The 17240-nt window shown below is 34.3% G+C and overlaps 1 long non-coding RNA gene across 1 annotated transcript; it reads left to right on the forward strand.

The window, feature by feature from the left end:
* Positions 1–1789: 1789 nt before the first annotated feature.
* On the forward strand, positions 1790–13555 carry LOC126750671 (uncharacterized). Its single transcript, XR_007665787.1, has 2 exons — positions 1790–2679; positions 12826–13555. It is a non-coding gene; the product is annotated as an uncharacterized LOC126750671 (long non-coding RNA).
* The last annotated feature ends 3685 nt before the right edge of the window (positions 13556–17240 follow it).

Genomic DNA, 17240 nt, shown 5'->3' on the forward strand with positions numbered 1-17240 from the left:
AATAAATTAAATTTTTTGAACGCGTCGTAATATACATTTGCGACAGTCGTAAATGCCGTCGCAAATGTACAATTTGCTACTTACCCAACCCTGCCCCGGTATGAAGCACAGAACACGAATATAGAGAAATGCGTGTTTCCTAATGAACAGACAGAAATTCTGTTCACAGCTTTATTGACGTTGTTGATAAAGACGGGTTGCAACAATCTTGGGTGGCGGGTGGCGGGAAATTTAAGCCTACTATTGCCTGATATTTAGATTTGAAGTAATTTGCAGAATTACAAAAGTTGATACGTTAACTGAACAGTGATGAGATATATTTAAATAGAATTTTATTTTATTTAAAAAAAACAATATGTTTATCAGTTTAGAAATACCCACATTTAATTAAAATTGTTAATTTTAAATGTTGAGAAAAAATTAAAATATTGCATCTTAGACATCCGTCATCACTTTAATCAAGAATTAATACATCAGCTAAAATATTATTTAATTTAAATTTGGTTCTCAAGACATTGCTTATTTGAGATATTTAGCTATAGATACTTACCAAAAATTATAAATTGGCACGATAGATATGGGACCAAATTTTAAATAAAAAAAACAAAACTAAATTGTCTTTTAAATGTTTTATTTTAAGATGAATTAAAATAAATTTAACAAAGGGTTTTAAAATGCATAAAAAAAGTTACAATATAAATTAAATACTCCAAACTGTAAGTATGGTATTAATAAGACCTTTTATGTAAAAAATAGAATTTTTACAGGTATAAGCATATTTTAACTGAAAATCCTAACTTCTGGAGTCAGAAAAAATTACCTGCTTTTTTTTGTATTCATAAGTGTATAAAACATTATAAGAAATATGCAACAAACATACCTAAATAAAAAATTAAAAAATTAAACATATATTTTTTAACCATCTATACAATTGTAACAAAATAATATATATACACATATTATGGAACACATTATAAAACTCTTATAAAGACAGAAACTGAACCTATCTCTTGAAATAAATCTGGCTTCTCATTGTAAATAAGTTAATTAATAATGACTAGATATAACACAAATACATATGTTCAAGTTAATATGCATGTTTTTTCCATTTTATTTTTTTAGTATAAGCAAATAAAAACAAAATATTACTTTTGATTTTTGGTTAGTCACAATAGGGTAAAGATGTCACAAGTCAGTGAGTAATTAAGTTCCAGCAGTAAGTATGCAACACGGAACATAAGAAAACAGATTAAGACACTGTATTGTGTATACAATATTCTTCTAAAATAAAATACATAAGTTTTTATTATTAGTAACTATTGATTATCACATTTAGTTATTATTACAATTAAGGTTCTAAATAATACTTTAAAGGATTTTATATTAGTCTATAATTTTACTTTAAGCTAATAACATGATTTAAATTATGGGTCAGTAAATAAAATAGGACTGTAAAAAGCATAGCATTTACTATCAAAATGTCTCAGGTAATTTAGGTATTTTAAAAAATAAGATATTACAGACTAAAATCTTAGTATCATTAGCTAAAAAGTTAAAAAACAAAATTATTCTGATTATGTATCATGAGTATTAAATGACAATATTCAAGATTTTTGCTTTTTTGAAAACATTTTAGATTGTCGAAACTTTTTCTGTTTTCTAGAATCACCAACGCTTAAAGATTGTTATTGTAGTTATGAAGTTCACTTTTGATTTCATCCTTTAAATATTTATAAACTAACCAAAACCTTTTCTCTAAATTGACTAAATGACCATGGTTATCCATAAATGTATATAACTTAAGGTGGATTAAGTCGATAAGAGAAATCAGTTTTTGAGAAGGATATGTCAATCTGGATGTGTCATCATTTTCTTGAAATTGAACAAATAGGTGTTATGTTTCTACTCCATGTGAATATCATTTCTACTCAAGAAACAGAAAAGTGTTTGGAGCAAATTCAATAATTGGTGACATTTTTAGTCGGACTTAGATGACAGACAAAATTTTTGTAAGGATGGATTCAATGGAAATTAAAAAAAATAATGTCTGGGCAATTCCTAATATACAAACTAGTGAATAAAGGATATTATTTGCATGAATATCTTAGATGAAGACAAGGAAAAGGAAATACTTGATATTTTTCCAGTGAAGGTTCAAGAATTAAAACTGAATTGTAAAAAAAAAGTTAAATTGAGAACAGTGATACAGATATGTCCAAAATCGGATTAAACCTATAATTATAGCCTGGAAAATGATAATACAACAAGATCACCTAAACATTATTAGAAAACACTTAGGTATGTCATAATTGAAATTTACCTGTCTCCTGCTCTATGTAGTTGCACGATGATTCGATGTTGGCACGTTTGTAAAATAATTTATCAACCCAGAACTCAAAAAAACTACAAAAAGCTATAAATTTACTTAAAAACTTTAAATTGGGAGATAATCATGAGGCTTGGCTTGTTTTCCACCACTTTTCCACCCAAAGAAAACTTAAAAAAGACAATCGTCAAATACGACAGTTAAAATGTCATTAACGTCACTCTATTTAGTGTGATTTTCCTTTACAAACTTATTTAGAACAATCATCCGTAATGGGATTCACCTGTTTAATTCGTGGTTTTGGAAACACTAGTGATTCTGTGAAGATGCATTGTTTGCCAAAGGACCCCAAGGTTTGTATATGTTAATATTCATTGATTTTTCGTTTATTATCCATTTGCAATATGTTTAAATAAGTGTGTATACATTATGTATATCTAAATGACCCTTGTTAGTAGGTACCTTGAGTTCAATCATTCTCCCTTATTCTTAATTCTTCAATCCTTTATTGTTTAACAGAGCTTGATTTCGAGCATTGAATGTTCGTTTTTTATTTGAAATAACTTCATGCATTCAATGCTGCATGCAAAGTTATTTTTACATCGAAGTAAACTGGATAGGTAGGTTTCATTGTGCATTGTGTTATCCATTTGGCTTAAATAAATGATTTCCCCATCTTTGCACATCAGCTTATATTTTTTATTTTATTATACAGGGTGATTGATGGTGGATGGTACTCTGCATAGCTCAAAATATTTTTAGTCCACAGTTAGATAGACCACAAGATAAAACCCATGTTGCCAAATTTTCAAAAAAATTTTACTGTCCGTTCTCGGTAAACGCCTAACCTACTATCTAACCGCCATTAGTTTTAATTTTATTAAAATCTTATATTATACATATTGTTTCGCCTAGTATATAAAATACCTAAATTAATATCAATGAACCTTCCAGTCAGCATTATTGCATTATTACGCCTGACCTATATTTATTACTAAAATCAAGTCACCCATTGTAAATTAAAAGTGATGAATCGACTATTGTATTTACTATAAATACGCTAGGTGAAATTAATAAAATTAGCATTAACGATCACGTTGTGTCTCATTTAACATTCTGCAAAACCACGCCATCAACAGACAACCCGCAGTACTCGTCACCATGCTGCCAGTGACGTACTAGCAATAAATCAATCAAGGTGCAAGACACCAGTATTAACATTGGCCCTTCGAGCTAAACATCCAGCTAGCCAGGGTGTATTGTTTGCCTAAACTGAGTAGGGTAATATCGAGAAGATGGCAGTGGATAACAGGAATCTATGGCCACGAGAAAACTGAACAAGAATCAAAGACAAGAAGCGAGTGAGGAAAAGCAAAAGCAATTGATTTGCATCTGTTCAGACTCCATAAACGTCCAACTACACAAATCCGGTCTACCAGTGACACCGACAATTGAACAGTCATTTGAATTCACGGAGACCAACCAATTTCAACGGGAAGGTGCCGCCGTGACAGATCACATACGGTACACGTACCACGTCCACGTACGGCGAACCCGCAGTTAGTGACACCGAAAACAAAACGAGAGCTCACAAAAATCGAAGAATCAGCAGCATTCATAAGAAGACTAGAGGCCAGGTACAAAGAATTATTTGGCAAAGATTAGCGTGAGAAAATTGTGTGATCATTAGTTAACTGAGGATTACATATCTTTCTAGTTGTCCAGTTAACGCTGGCGAGAAAGTTTAATACAATTTCTATGCCCGTTAACGCTGGCGGAAGTGAACATTGAGTTGGTCCTATAAAACCATACACCACTAAGCACAGTATCTTTTCAGCCTATTTAACGCTGGCGAAAAAATATTGTATCGGAATCAAGTGAACATATTCAAGCCAGTTAACGCTAGCGAGTATAGTCACTGATTTCTGCTTAAAACTAGTGGCAAGCAATAAAGGCTCTCATCAAAACGATAACAGCCCAAATTTCGGTGGTATTAAGTACTGGAAATCGGCTGCAATATGACGACAGCGATTAAGGAGATGAACAAACTTGCCCTAGCTCAAGAAGAATTAGGAAAAAGCATTATTCAAGTAGCATCAAACTTCAAAAAAGATAGCGCATTAAGAACGACCGCCAAAAACGTTACTGATCGATTAGAAAAGCTTGATGACATATGGCAAACAATCATCAGAAATCACAGCAAAATGCTTAGCTTTGAAAATACAACAATCCCGTATTTAACAACAAATTATAAAGATCAAATAAAAGTAAAATACGAAGCTTACAGAAAAATGTTAACAGAATGGCAATTCGGTGAATCCGAAAAAGAACAGCTTCTTAGACTAAAGAAGCAGTATCATAAATTTGAATATTTTGCAAATGCAGGAAAACCTCAAGGGCAAATGGGAAGCTATCGAAGAGCTGAATGAGGAAATAATGATCAATGTAGTACTACACACTGATTAATACTTCACCGAAAACTGGTTCCAAGAAAGTCGTAAAAAATATAACACAGCCATGGAAAAAATAAACAGGATCAGGTTAAACACACCTGCCACGCTGATGGAACAGCCTATACCAGCCATCAGTTGGCAAAGGATACAATTACCATCCATATCCTTACCCATGTTTAATGGAGGATATGAGCAATGGACTTCATTTCATGATATGTTCTTGCGATTAGTTCATGAAAACGAAACAATCACAAACGTGGAAAAAATACAATTACTTAAGACCCATCTTCGTGGAAAAGCTGCCAAAGTAGTTCAACATTTACCAATAACAGATGACAATTATGAAGCAGCATGGAAAATCTTGCAAAAAAGATACCAGAACAGGAGGCTTCTGCTATACACCCTCATTGACAAACTACTTGATCTACCACGCAGCACGGCAGAAAATGGAGAGATAATAAAACAGCTCCATGACACTACCAAAGAATGTCTGCGAGGCATTCAAAATTTAAAAATAGATACCAAATCCTGGGGCCCTTTTATCATCCGTATAATACATACAACGAAAATGGGACTCAGAAACCAATAGGATGTACGAGCAAAATCTTATAAATCCTCATGAAATTCAAGACTGAAGGGTTTATGGAATTTCTGGAGAGAAGGTTCCAGTCGTTAGAAGCAATAACAAAGGAATCAAAAACCAAGAGCATCAGCAATCATGGGTGCACCTTCTGTAAAATGCAAAATCATGGCATATTCCAGTGCCATAAATTCAAGGCACTATCTCCAAATGAACTAAACAATGAAATTTACAGCCAAGGAATATGTGCTAATTGCTTAAGTCATATTCGCAGCAAAAAATGCCAGAGCACTGCAACATGTACCATCTGTAAAGGCAATCATCATACACTTCTGCATATGGACAGAGCTCCCACTAACGAAAGGAATATTAATCAACATCAAAATCAGATAAGAGGGTCAGGAAGAAGATACGGGGACAATAATGCCATACGTCAGAACACCAGCAGCCACTATATAGATAACCAACAAGAAAATGTGCTGCTAGCAACGGCATTGGTTCAAGTTGCAACTCAAAACACCAACCAGATACTTCGACTGCTGATTGATCAAGGGTCACAATCGTCATTGATCACCGAAGAAGCCGCACAACGGATAGGCCTTCCACGCAAGAAAATTTCAGCACAAATATCAGGAGTAGGAAACGCAGATCATCTAAAGTCAAAGTGGTGCATAGATGTCCCTATCAAACCACGATTTCCAAGTGACTTTGCATTGATAGTCAACATGTTAGTACTTCCCAAATTAACTCAGTCAATTCCAAATCAACAAATCCAAGTTGAAAAGGAGTTGTTAAAGAATGATATTCTGGCTGATCCAACCTTTATGCGACCAGGTCCAATTGATGCCATACTTGGGGCCAAGGAATATGCATCTATAATGTTAGATGGTATTGAAAAATTCAACAATGGCCTATTGAAACAAAACACCGAACTAGGCTGCATGATCTCTGGCTCTGTACTCTCAAGCATTCGACGAATTCAAGTAATAAGCATGGTCGCTCAATGCGAAGAAGAAAAGCAATTGACAAGATTTTGGGAAATTGAAGAAGTGCCATCAAGAAATCAGATGACAGATGATGACCATGTCTGTGAAGAATTCTATGACAAGACGACTACTCGAGATAAAAATGGAAGTTATATAGTAAGAATTCCGTTTAAAAAGAATACGGAATGCTTAGGTCGGTCGAAACCCAGAGCAGGCGCCCGACTAATAAACTTAGAAAAGAAAACATTAAATAATCCATCACTCAAAAAGCAATACACTGATTTTTTGAGCGAATACCAATAGCTAGGTCACATGAGAAAAGTATTATGTCCAGAAGTAAATCGTGATAAATACATGATTGATGACCACACCAAGCAGTCATAAAAGAATCAAGCTCTACGACAAAATTAAGAGTGGTATTCGACGCATCAAGCAAGACATCCACCGGTATCAGCTTAAATGATACAATGCATACTGGTCCAAGGCTACAGCAAAACTTTTTCGGATTTGAGCGGATATTCTGTTACGATGTAGAAAAAATCGAATAGCATTCACAGCTGACATTGAGAAAATGTACAGACAAATTCAAGTGCATCCTGAAGATCGGCTCTTTCAACGAATTCTGTGGAGAACAAGAAGTTCCCAGATAATGAGTGAATATGAGTTGTCAATAATAACTTATGGGACTGCTGCGGCATCATACCTTGCAATCAAAACATTATAAAGATTAGCACAAGACGAAATGAGAACATACCCGATAGCGAGCCAACGTACCCTCAGAGACTTCTATGTCGACGACATACTCTCTGATGCAGAAAGCATAGAATCTGCAATTTACCTACAAAAAGAACTCCTGCAATTAATGAGTTCGGCAGGATTACATCTTCGGAAATGGTCCAGCAATCATCCTTTATTGATGAACACAGTATCCGGAATGTCCTGTGAGCAAACAATACAAGATCGCACAGAAGATGGTATTCAAAAATCATTAGGAATACTATGGTCACCCTTAGATGATACCTTTAGATTTAAGGTACAATTATCATCAGACAATACGGCAACCAAAAGAAACATACTGTCGGATATAGCAAAACTATTCGACCCGCTTGGATGGTTATCCCCGATAAAAATAAAAGCAAAATTGATAGTCCAAGACTTATGGAAACAACAGTTAAGTTGGGACTTCGATATTAAAGGAGATTTAGCCCAACGTTGGAACGAATTCAAGGAAAAGTTAAAACAAGTTGAGGATATCTGAATACCTCGATGGATAAAATATACAAAGTCGATGGAACAAACCGAGCTACATGGATTCTGTGACGCATCAGAGAAAGCATATGGAGCAGTGATCTACAGTCGTATTATATCAGATGGAAAAATCAAAGTTACACTGGTGTGTGCCAAGTCCAAAGTGGCCCCAGTTAAGATAAAAACCACCTTGCCAAGGCTAGAATTATGCGCTGCTATACTATTAGCCAAGCTCATAACAAGAACAGTTTTTACAATGGAAATTGAGAATATGCCCATTTTTGCGTGGTCAGATTCTATGATCACATTGGGTTGGATCAAAGGTGACATATCGCGAAGGAAGACATTCGTAGCAAACAGAGTATCCGAAATCAAACGAAACATATCACCAGAATGTTGGAACCATGTTAAGACCATGGATAATCCGGCAGATGCTATATCTAGAGGGACAGATTAAAGGAAAAGTTAATAAACAGCAATCTTTCGTGGAATGGTCCGACATGGCTGAATTCAACTGAAACGTTGCCCATTCAGACCAAAACTTACGAAACAGATTTAGAAGCAAATCAACGAGTTCAATGCTTTTACAGCCAACCAAAAGATGACATCGACATAATCAACAAGTTCTCCGGTCTGAGGAGACTTATACGAGTACTGTCAGACTGCCGAAGCCTTATGCATAAAAACACACTGTGACGTTAAGCGCCATTGAACTTAACAACACTTTAATTCAAGGAATAAAAATAATTCAAAAATAAGAATTCAGCACAGAGTATGAGGATCTCCTCAAGAAAACGCCGATTCCAAAGACAAGCAAACTGCATAACTTGGATCCCTTTTTAGACGACAATAAGCTTGTTCGAGTGGGTGGAAGGCTGCAGAATTCACTATTATCATTTGGGCAAAAGCATCCGATAATAATGCCATATGACTTTCACATAACTAAACTACTAATTCTGGATGCTCACGAGAAGATACTGCATGGAGGAAATCAAACAACATTATCATATTTGAGGAAGAAATACTGGATTATAAATGGTAAAAGGGCAGTAAAAACCATCCTAAATAAATGCGTCAAATGCTTAAGATACAAAGCAAAAACAGCAGAGCAACAAATGGGTCAATTACCAGCTGCAAGGGTAGTACCTAATGCTCCATTCACCCACACCGGAGTAGATTATGCAGGGCCAGTTCAAGTGAGGACTGCAAAAGGAAGAGGCTATAAGTGTTACAAAGGATACATTGCTGTATTCATCTGCCTTGCTACAAAGGCCATCCACTTGGAAGTTGTAAGTGACATGACAACCGACGCTTTCCTAGCTGCATATCGCCGATTCACATCAAGAAGAGATCAGTGCTCACGTATCTATAGTGATAATGGTACAAATTTCGTTGGAGCTGCTAACATTATCGAGAAAGAAGTTATGGACATAACCCAATGTACAAAAGTACAGGACTCTATTACAAATGCTGGTACTGAGTGGCATTTTATACCCCCTGCGTCTCCACACTTTGGTGGAATTTGGGAAGCAGGGGTAAAGTCGATGAAATATCATCTACGAAGAGTAATTGGCGAAACCACGCTCACTTTCGAAGAACTTACAACATTAACATGTCAGATCGAGTCATGTCTAAACTCAAGACCACTATGGCCTTTAACAGAAAATATTGAGGACCAATTTGTCCTAACTCCAGGCCATTTTCTGGTCGGGAAGGAACTAGTTTTCCCTCCAGATCCAATTACCACCAACATCAACTCCAACTTATCACAAAGATGTAGACTGATTCAAAAAATTAAGAAAGACTTCTGGAACAACTGGTCCATGGAATATTTAAGTCGACTCCAACAACGGTACAAATGGGCTTCACCATAGGTCAACCTTAAACCAGGCACCTTAGTGTTAATAAAGGACAATAATATTAACCCAAGCCGATGGCCTTTAGCTCGCATCAGTGAGGTTCATCCAGGAAAAGATGGCGCGGTACGGGTAGTATCAATTCGCAAAGCCGACATGTCTACAACGAAGCGTCCGATTCATCGATTGATTCATCTACCTCTGGAAGATGATTCACCACAGCACGAAACATTGAAAAGGAAACCGGCTAGATATCAAGGATTGTCATTGACATCGCATCTCCTAATTACGATGCTATGTTTATGTTCGACAATCATACCATGTCAAGCAAACTACACTATCCACAAACCAAAGGAAGAAACTTATGTAGAACACCTCGAATCAGTCCAAATTGACAAAGGTCGATTAAGAGTCGAATCTTGGTACAGCAAAGAAATGATACGTCGTGATCTGAATAAATCTAATGAAGTAGTTGATGACTTTGAGAGGCTGTGCAACGAAACTAGAAAATTGACGGAAGACACACATTGTGAAATTTTTGGGCATCACTTAGCAGAATAGCAAAATCACCTAAATTGGATAACTAACACGCTTCAAGATACTTTAACCAGGGCAAAGCGAGGACTGTTGGGCAATTTCTTAAAATCAGTATTTGGGGTAAACGATGAAGTCTATCACGACATTGAGTCTCTAAATAAAAATAAAGAAATGATTATGAAGGCCACAAATTATCAAACAAAATGTATGGTCAACGCATTATCTACATTTAACGCTACAGAGGAAAGTATAGCAAACCAGTTACAGCGATTTCAGACTAAACTTTTTAAAGGACTGCAAGCCATCGAATCGATGAACGGATGGGTTGCAAAAACCAACACGAACTTCCTAAGCATACACATCCTCAGTACTTATCAAATAGCCACAAACTACCTTACAGAAATTAATCACCATTATACAAAGATGTTGGATATTCAGTTTAACAAATGCACCTTATTTCACATACTGTCTTCAACATATATAAAGAAGATAATAACAGACACCAACAATAAGTTACCAAACAACTTGGAAACATCCTTGTCGCCACTACTGCAGACCACTATGACACAGAACGTTACTCATATTTGCATTGCTGGGAATTTTTCAATAAACGATGTCTCTAGCTTCCAACTTATACACTTAACAGCCATACCCTTAGTAGTAGGAAATGGTACATACTGGAGCATCGACACGACCGATGCGGACATAGCTGTTGATTAAACACGCAGGAGTTCTTCTATGTTACAAGAGAGGAGCTGGAAAGATGCACTAGGTCACATCGACACCATTTTATCTGTTCCCCAACTGCAGTTCGGAATCTTGAAACAAACCCCTGTGTTATAGATGAGATATTTCAACGACCACAGGGGATACAGTGCAAATCCATAAAGCATGTCGTGAAAACCACTATATGGAAGCAATTGAACAATCCAAATACTTGGTTGTTCAAAACAAACAACTCCGCAAATGTAGCAATTATCTGTGATGGCATGCGTGAAGACATCGTGATCCAGTCAGCAGGCATCATCAAATTATCAGACGACTGCATGATTAAAACAAAGCAGGTCACTTTAACTCAAACAAGACGATCTAGCATCTCGGTGCTAGCCAGCTACTCCAAGGCAGTATCAATACCCATTAACCACACTATTGGTAGCGATAATGGCGTTCCTGACCTATCTTTAGAACCAGTCATAGGTTTATCACCCGGACTAGAAAAGCTGGCGACAGATGAGTCTGACATTCAACGGGAACTACAAGAGACAACATGGCAAACTATCAGGCAGCATTCTGGAACCATCAGCGCTGCTACCACTATCTTCATAATCGGACTAGCAATCAGTGGCTGGTGCCTATTTAAATGTATAAGGCCACATGGTCGAGCTTACATGTCCAAGAAACGAATACAGAATAAAACCAGCGAGGAACAATCTGAGGACGAAGACAAAGCAGTGGAACTGAGCTCTCTAAGATCTACTATTGAGAGAGGGCAGAATGTCTAACCGCCATTAGTTTTAATTTTATTAAAATCTTATATTTTACATATTGTTTCGCCTAGTATATAAAATACCTAAATTAATATCAATGAACCTTCTAGTCAGCATTATTGCATTATTACGCCTGACCTACATTTATTACTAAAATCAAGTCACGCATTGTAAATTAAAAGTGATGAATCGACTATTGTATTTACTATAAATACGCTAGGTGAAATTAATAAAATTAGCATTAACGATCACGTTGTGTCTCATTTAACATTCTGCGAAACCACGCCATCAACAGACAACCCGCAGTACTCGTCACCATGCTGCCAGTGACGTACTAGCAACAAATCAATCAAGGTGCAAGACACCAGTATTAACACCTACCATCCACCATCAATCACCCTGTATAATATTATGTCACACATAATAAATAATAAAACTAAATACTTTTATTATCCAAACTTCAATTTATTGCATGCCACTTTTTTCCTCTTGGGTACCGGGGCGTAGCTATCGTAGGCCAAACTGGAGCAGAGCCCTAGGACTCCGGCTACAGAGGACCCTTGCTCTCTGGTAGAAATATAGTTTTTAAGCATTGGCAGTAAATACTAAAATGAAGAGTTTTGAAGTTATAAGCCAATTTTTTTGATTGCCAACTCATTCTCCGACTTTCATAAAAGAACCATTTTGTTTGAGAAATGAAGACTCGAAGACAACACAACTCACAACACAATCTATTCTATGATTTTTCATATTTCTTAACCAGTTCAATTAATACGTATCTCTTTTAGAACATCAAAATTACATTTGCAAAATTACATATCAGTGTCGATAATTTGTTTAACGTTAATTTATAACGTAGTTTCTCTGCCTCCCAAACATTTTGGAAAAACGTTTATTGAGTTTCTTTAAATTAACGTTATCAAACCTTAAAATAATGTTCTTTGCTTAGTGGTATATTTTAGATTGGTTTGGTTTGGCCACAAAACAGTTACATTTTGGTTTACAGCAGAACTAAATTTTTAGTCTTAATTTATTTCTTCACAGTATTTTACTGGAAAAATATTAACTAATATTCTAAGCACAGCACTTTCTAATAATTATATAACATACCTAATACACATTCTTGAATTTTTGCTACAGTCAAATCTGCTTTTATAACTATAATAGTAAAAATAATTCTAGACCCATTTACTTTGTAGGAGTTTTTTGTTGCAAATATGAATAATTAATAAATTTAAAAGAAATTAAGACAAATAAAATAGGTATCTGAAATAAGAAAAAATATGGTTCAAGATAACAAAACTCTTAAAAGACTATAAATATAGTGTAATAATCATTATTTTTCCTTCCAGACCAAAAGAATTTGGAAATTAAGGCGTCAGGTCTTCCCATTCGCAGACCAGCTACCATTTAGATTCTGTTAAGTCTTTATGTCTCCAAGAAGAAAGTGAATTTGTTATTCAGGAAAATGATGCAAGCTTGTCACCTGATCAAAGTCAAGCCATAAATAATATTGAGGACTTTAGAATAATTTCTACTCATGCGTACATCGCAGGATATCTTGCCAGAGTAATTAAAAAAACTATTGGCAATTGTCCCACTTGCATTAATCAGTTACAAGCTATATCAAGTTTCAAATTTCTCTTCATAGCCGCATTTCTATTAGTCATTTAACAATATTAGTGAAAACCGCACCTCATTACCTTAAAAAATAACGAAGTTATTTAGGAATTGAAAATTTATCGGCTAGCCTAATCTATCGAGGAACTGTATTCATTTGCCACCACTCCAAATTTCAAAATTACCAATTTGCTTGTCAGCTCCCCAAATTATAGGTCTGGGTATAATACGTCTTGGTTTTTTAATTTTTTGGTATTGTTACTGTCGTATTACTTTAATTTTAGTGTGTTTTTTACTGACAAAATCCAATATCTTAAAAATACAACTTAGATGGTAAATAATTTAGTTGTATTGGAATTATTACATAAATTGCACGAAACATATTTCATACAATATTATGTGTTTGTATTATAGTTTTTAGTAATGTATTTTGGTAAATAAAGGATTCGTTTTTTTCTATAATTTGTGATTTTTACTATTTATTAACTTTGACATAGCTTTGCCATTTACACAACATATTTTCAATCACAATACCACACACAACCTACAAAGTAGAAAAAAGTTTTAGTACAAAAGATGTAGGGTTTGTCTCAAATAGTCAAAAAAACGTTTTAAAATTTGCAGCGATATTGAAAACTGACTAAAAAACACAAAATTGATTTTTTTTTAATGCAACAGCCTATATTTTATTCCATTTTAATATTCTACATAAAATTTTGAGAATTTTGATGTATCTCATCCCGTACTTTTGTTCAACTGTTTTTAAGATACAGGATGTTGAAAATTACACGTTTACCATTACTCATAATATAGACACAGCTGATAGATATTACTTAATTACTTGAAAGCAAATTTTGAAATAGGTTTATTTGGATGGGGTTAATAAAGGAAAATACAGAAAATAAATTTGTATTTTTATATAGACGTTTTGATATTTTTTGTCATCGTCAGGATAACATAATCACTTAAGATTTGCTTAAATTTGATTTAAATGATAAATGGCCGATTGCACCGTAATCATAACGGTGCGGTGGTTTAAATTTTAAATTACATATTTCTTGACATATCTACATGAAAATGTGTTTAAAAAAACCTTGTTTAAAATTTAAACCACCGTTATGATTAGGATGCAATAGGCCATAAAAAAAACAGAATTCCTGAAGATTACAATAGTATCAAAACGTCGATATGAAGATGCATTAATTTTCTGTATTCTCTTTTATTGACACAATCCAAATAAACCTACTTTAGAATCAATTCAAATATTTGAATATGGCGCGAACCATAGTCCGTAGTTACCGCACGGGTCGCGGGCGGCGCTACTAACACGAATTGACAAAACAGGCAGAGTGGCCTATCTATAGTAGTTGAGTTATCTATGTAGTTCATAGAGAAATGAATATTAAAAGAGTGTTCGAAAGGTAGCCTAACCTGATCATCAAGTTCTAAATACATACATACTATTGGCCTATTGAGGATTCATTTCTTTAAATTTTCTGAAAGTGATATTATTAGGAGGTCCGAATGGTTTAAAATACTTGGTTTAAGCCCAACCTCAACAAGGTGTTATTTATGTCAAGACCATTTTGATGATATTTCATTTACTAGTACTATACATACTCGTTCAAGAAATTGTGCTCTTCCAAGTGCTGGCTCAAGTATTATTCAAAATGCCCCAGTACTGGTTGAGGCACAAGTATCTGGGAAGATACATTGACTTTATTACCTGCTGTCATGATCCAGCAATCTCAATATAATGTTCAGAATGAACATAATTATGCTAGGCCACTTTTTACTAGGTCTGACGAAAGGTATCATCAGTGCTTTGCTGCTAGGAAGTACCAAAAGCACAATAAGTGAAACAACTTCCATCCTACCAGGTCACTACTCAAGGACGTACCTCACCTCGATAAGATGGGAGTAAGATCCAGGGATTCTCCTCGAATATTTAAGAAAAAGGACCGATGACATCTAGAATTTAGAGTATACATCACTGTCAATTAATTTCTAATATCATACTCTTCATAAAGAATATTTTAATTACAGGGTTAGTTTTTATATATTACCACTCCCCTAACATTTTTGGGTACCCTCTGTACAAAAAAGTAGGTAGTAAACGTAAAATTTGTAGGGTATATTTTTGAGAAATATAGTTCTTATGTCTATAAATAATTAATTTATAAATTTGATAAATTGTAATTTTTGTATCATATCGTCAAAATGTAGAAAAAGCAAAATACATACCATGGACAGTGTTGTGGTAAAGCAGCACAAAAACAAATTGTATCAGGATCCCTTTTAAGACAATAAATTATAAACTTACTTTACAATTGACTTTAATTCTACCCCTACCCTTGTTAATTTATTGATAACAGTGAAATTAACATTGTTAGTATCAGGCATTCTCAAAATAGGACTTAATATATTATACTTAAATCTGTAAAATTTTGTCTTACATAATTGACCCATTAAATCTTTTTTTGATAGCGTATTGGGCTGTAAAATCTCTTTCGCATTCTCTAAAAATCAATGAAAAAGTGCATTATTAACAATTTATTTTTTTCAAGAGCCTTAATGCATTAACTTAACAGCTTAAAAGCAAATTTGATGAATTTAATGTCAAAAAACTAACGAATTCAATTAAAAAATGTAAAAAAATAAACTTAAATTACATACATTATCACTCTTAGCCTCTTCAAAAATTAAATTAATACACTTGCACATTTCATAATTTTTTAGAGTTTGTGATCGTGATTCACAGCCTTTACGCTGTTAAAAATTGATTTAATGGGTCAATAATTTAAAATTTCGCGTCATTCTAAAATTTTGAATAGCACGCCTTTCATTTCTATGACGGATCGGTATTACAGTAGACTATTTTAACGACTATGACAAATGTCAATTATTTTAGTTCGCTTAGACCGCATCCGTGATGCTGCAATCAAGTTTAGGGTAATGATGGTGCCTACTTGTTACTATGGGATTGAACCCTCTGAGACTTTTAATTACTCTATGAAAACAGTACATACCCTAAATCAATAACGACCCCACCTGTCGCCTGAGCTGTCAATATCAGCCAATCAGAGAAAATATTAATTATGACCAATCAGAGAAGTGACGGACCGTCAACAGAAAGCATGAATAATTAAACCAGGAGAGTGATGCGTTACAGTAGTAATGTGTCATTGACAGTGTGAAAAATACAACGCTACATTCTTATCTACTATACTTACATGATGGCCAGCAGCGGCAGAGTGAAGGAGGTGGCGACGGCGGAGCGATGTACGGTACCGCATATTAACATCCTTTACAGACGACCAGCACTATTATGAAATAATGCGCTCTTATTGGTTGAATCACCGGTATGAAGGTTGAATGTGGCGGGGCGGAATAGTTTGCCACCCAAGATGGCCGATTGATTCTAATTTTTGATTTTGACGTACATCAAACATGACAATAGTGACAATATATATGTGTTTAATTTTTTATTTAGGTATGTTTGTTATATTATACATGTTTCTTATAATGTTTTAAATACTTAAGGAGATAAAAAAAAAGCAGGTACTTTTTTCTGAAAATCCAAAAATTATTAGGATATTCAGTTAAAACATACTTTATACCTGCAACAATTCAATTTTTTACATAAAAGGTCTTATTAATAAAGTACTTACAGTTTACTGTATTTAATTTATAATTTATTGTAACTATTTTTATGCATTTTAAAACCCTTTGTTAAATTTATTTTAATTCATCTTAAAATAAAATATTTAAAAGACAATTTAGCTTTTTTTTTTAATTTGAAATTTGCTCCCATACCTATCGTGCCAATTTATAATTCTTGGTAAGTATCTATATCTAAAAATTTTAATGTCGTAAATAAACAATATCTTGAGAATTAAATTTCAATCAAATAGTATTTTAGTTGATGTGTTAATTCTTGAATAAAGTGATGAGGGATGTCTGATGAAATATCGCCCAATAAATCATGCTTAAATTTCCCGCCATATGCCACCCAAGATAGTCGCCCCCGTCTATGTCAACAACGTCAATATAGCTGTCGACAGAATTTCTGTCTGTTTATTAGGCAACACGCATTTTTCTATATTTGTGTTCGGTGGGTTGAATATTTTAGATGTTATGCTATTTT

Source organism: Anthonomus grandis, chromosome 2 (genome assembly GCF_022605725.1).
Source record: "Anthonomus grandis grandis chromosome 2, icAntGran1.3, whole genome shotgun sequence".
Taxonomy (NCBI): domain Eukaryota; kingdom Metazoa; phylum Arthropoda; class Insecta; order Coleoptera; family Curculionidae; genus Anthonomus; species Anthonomus grandis.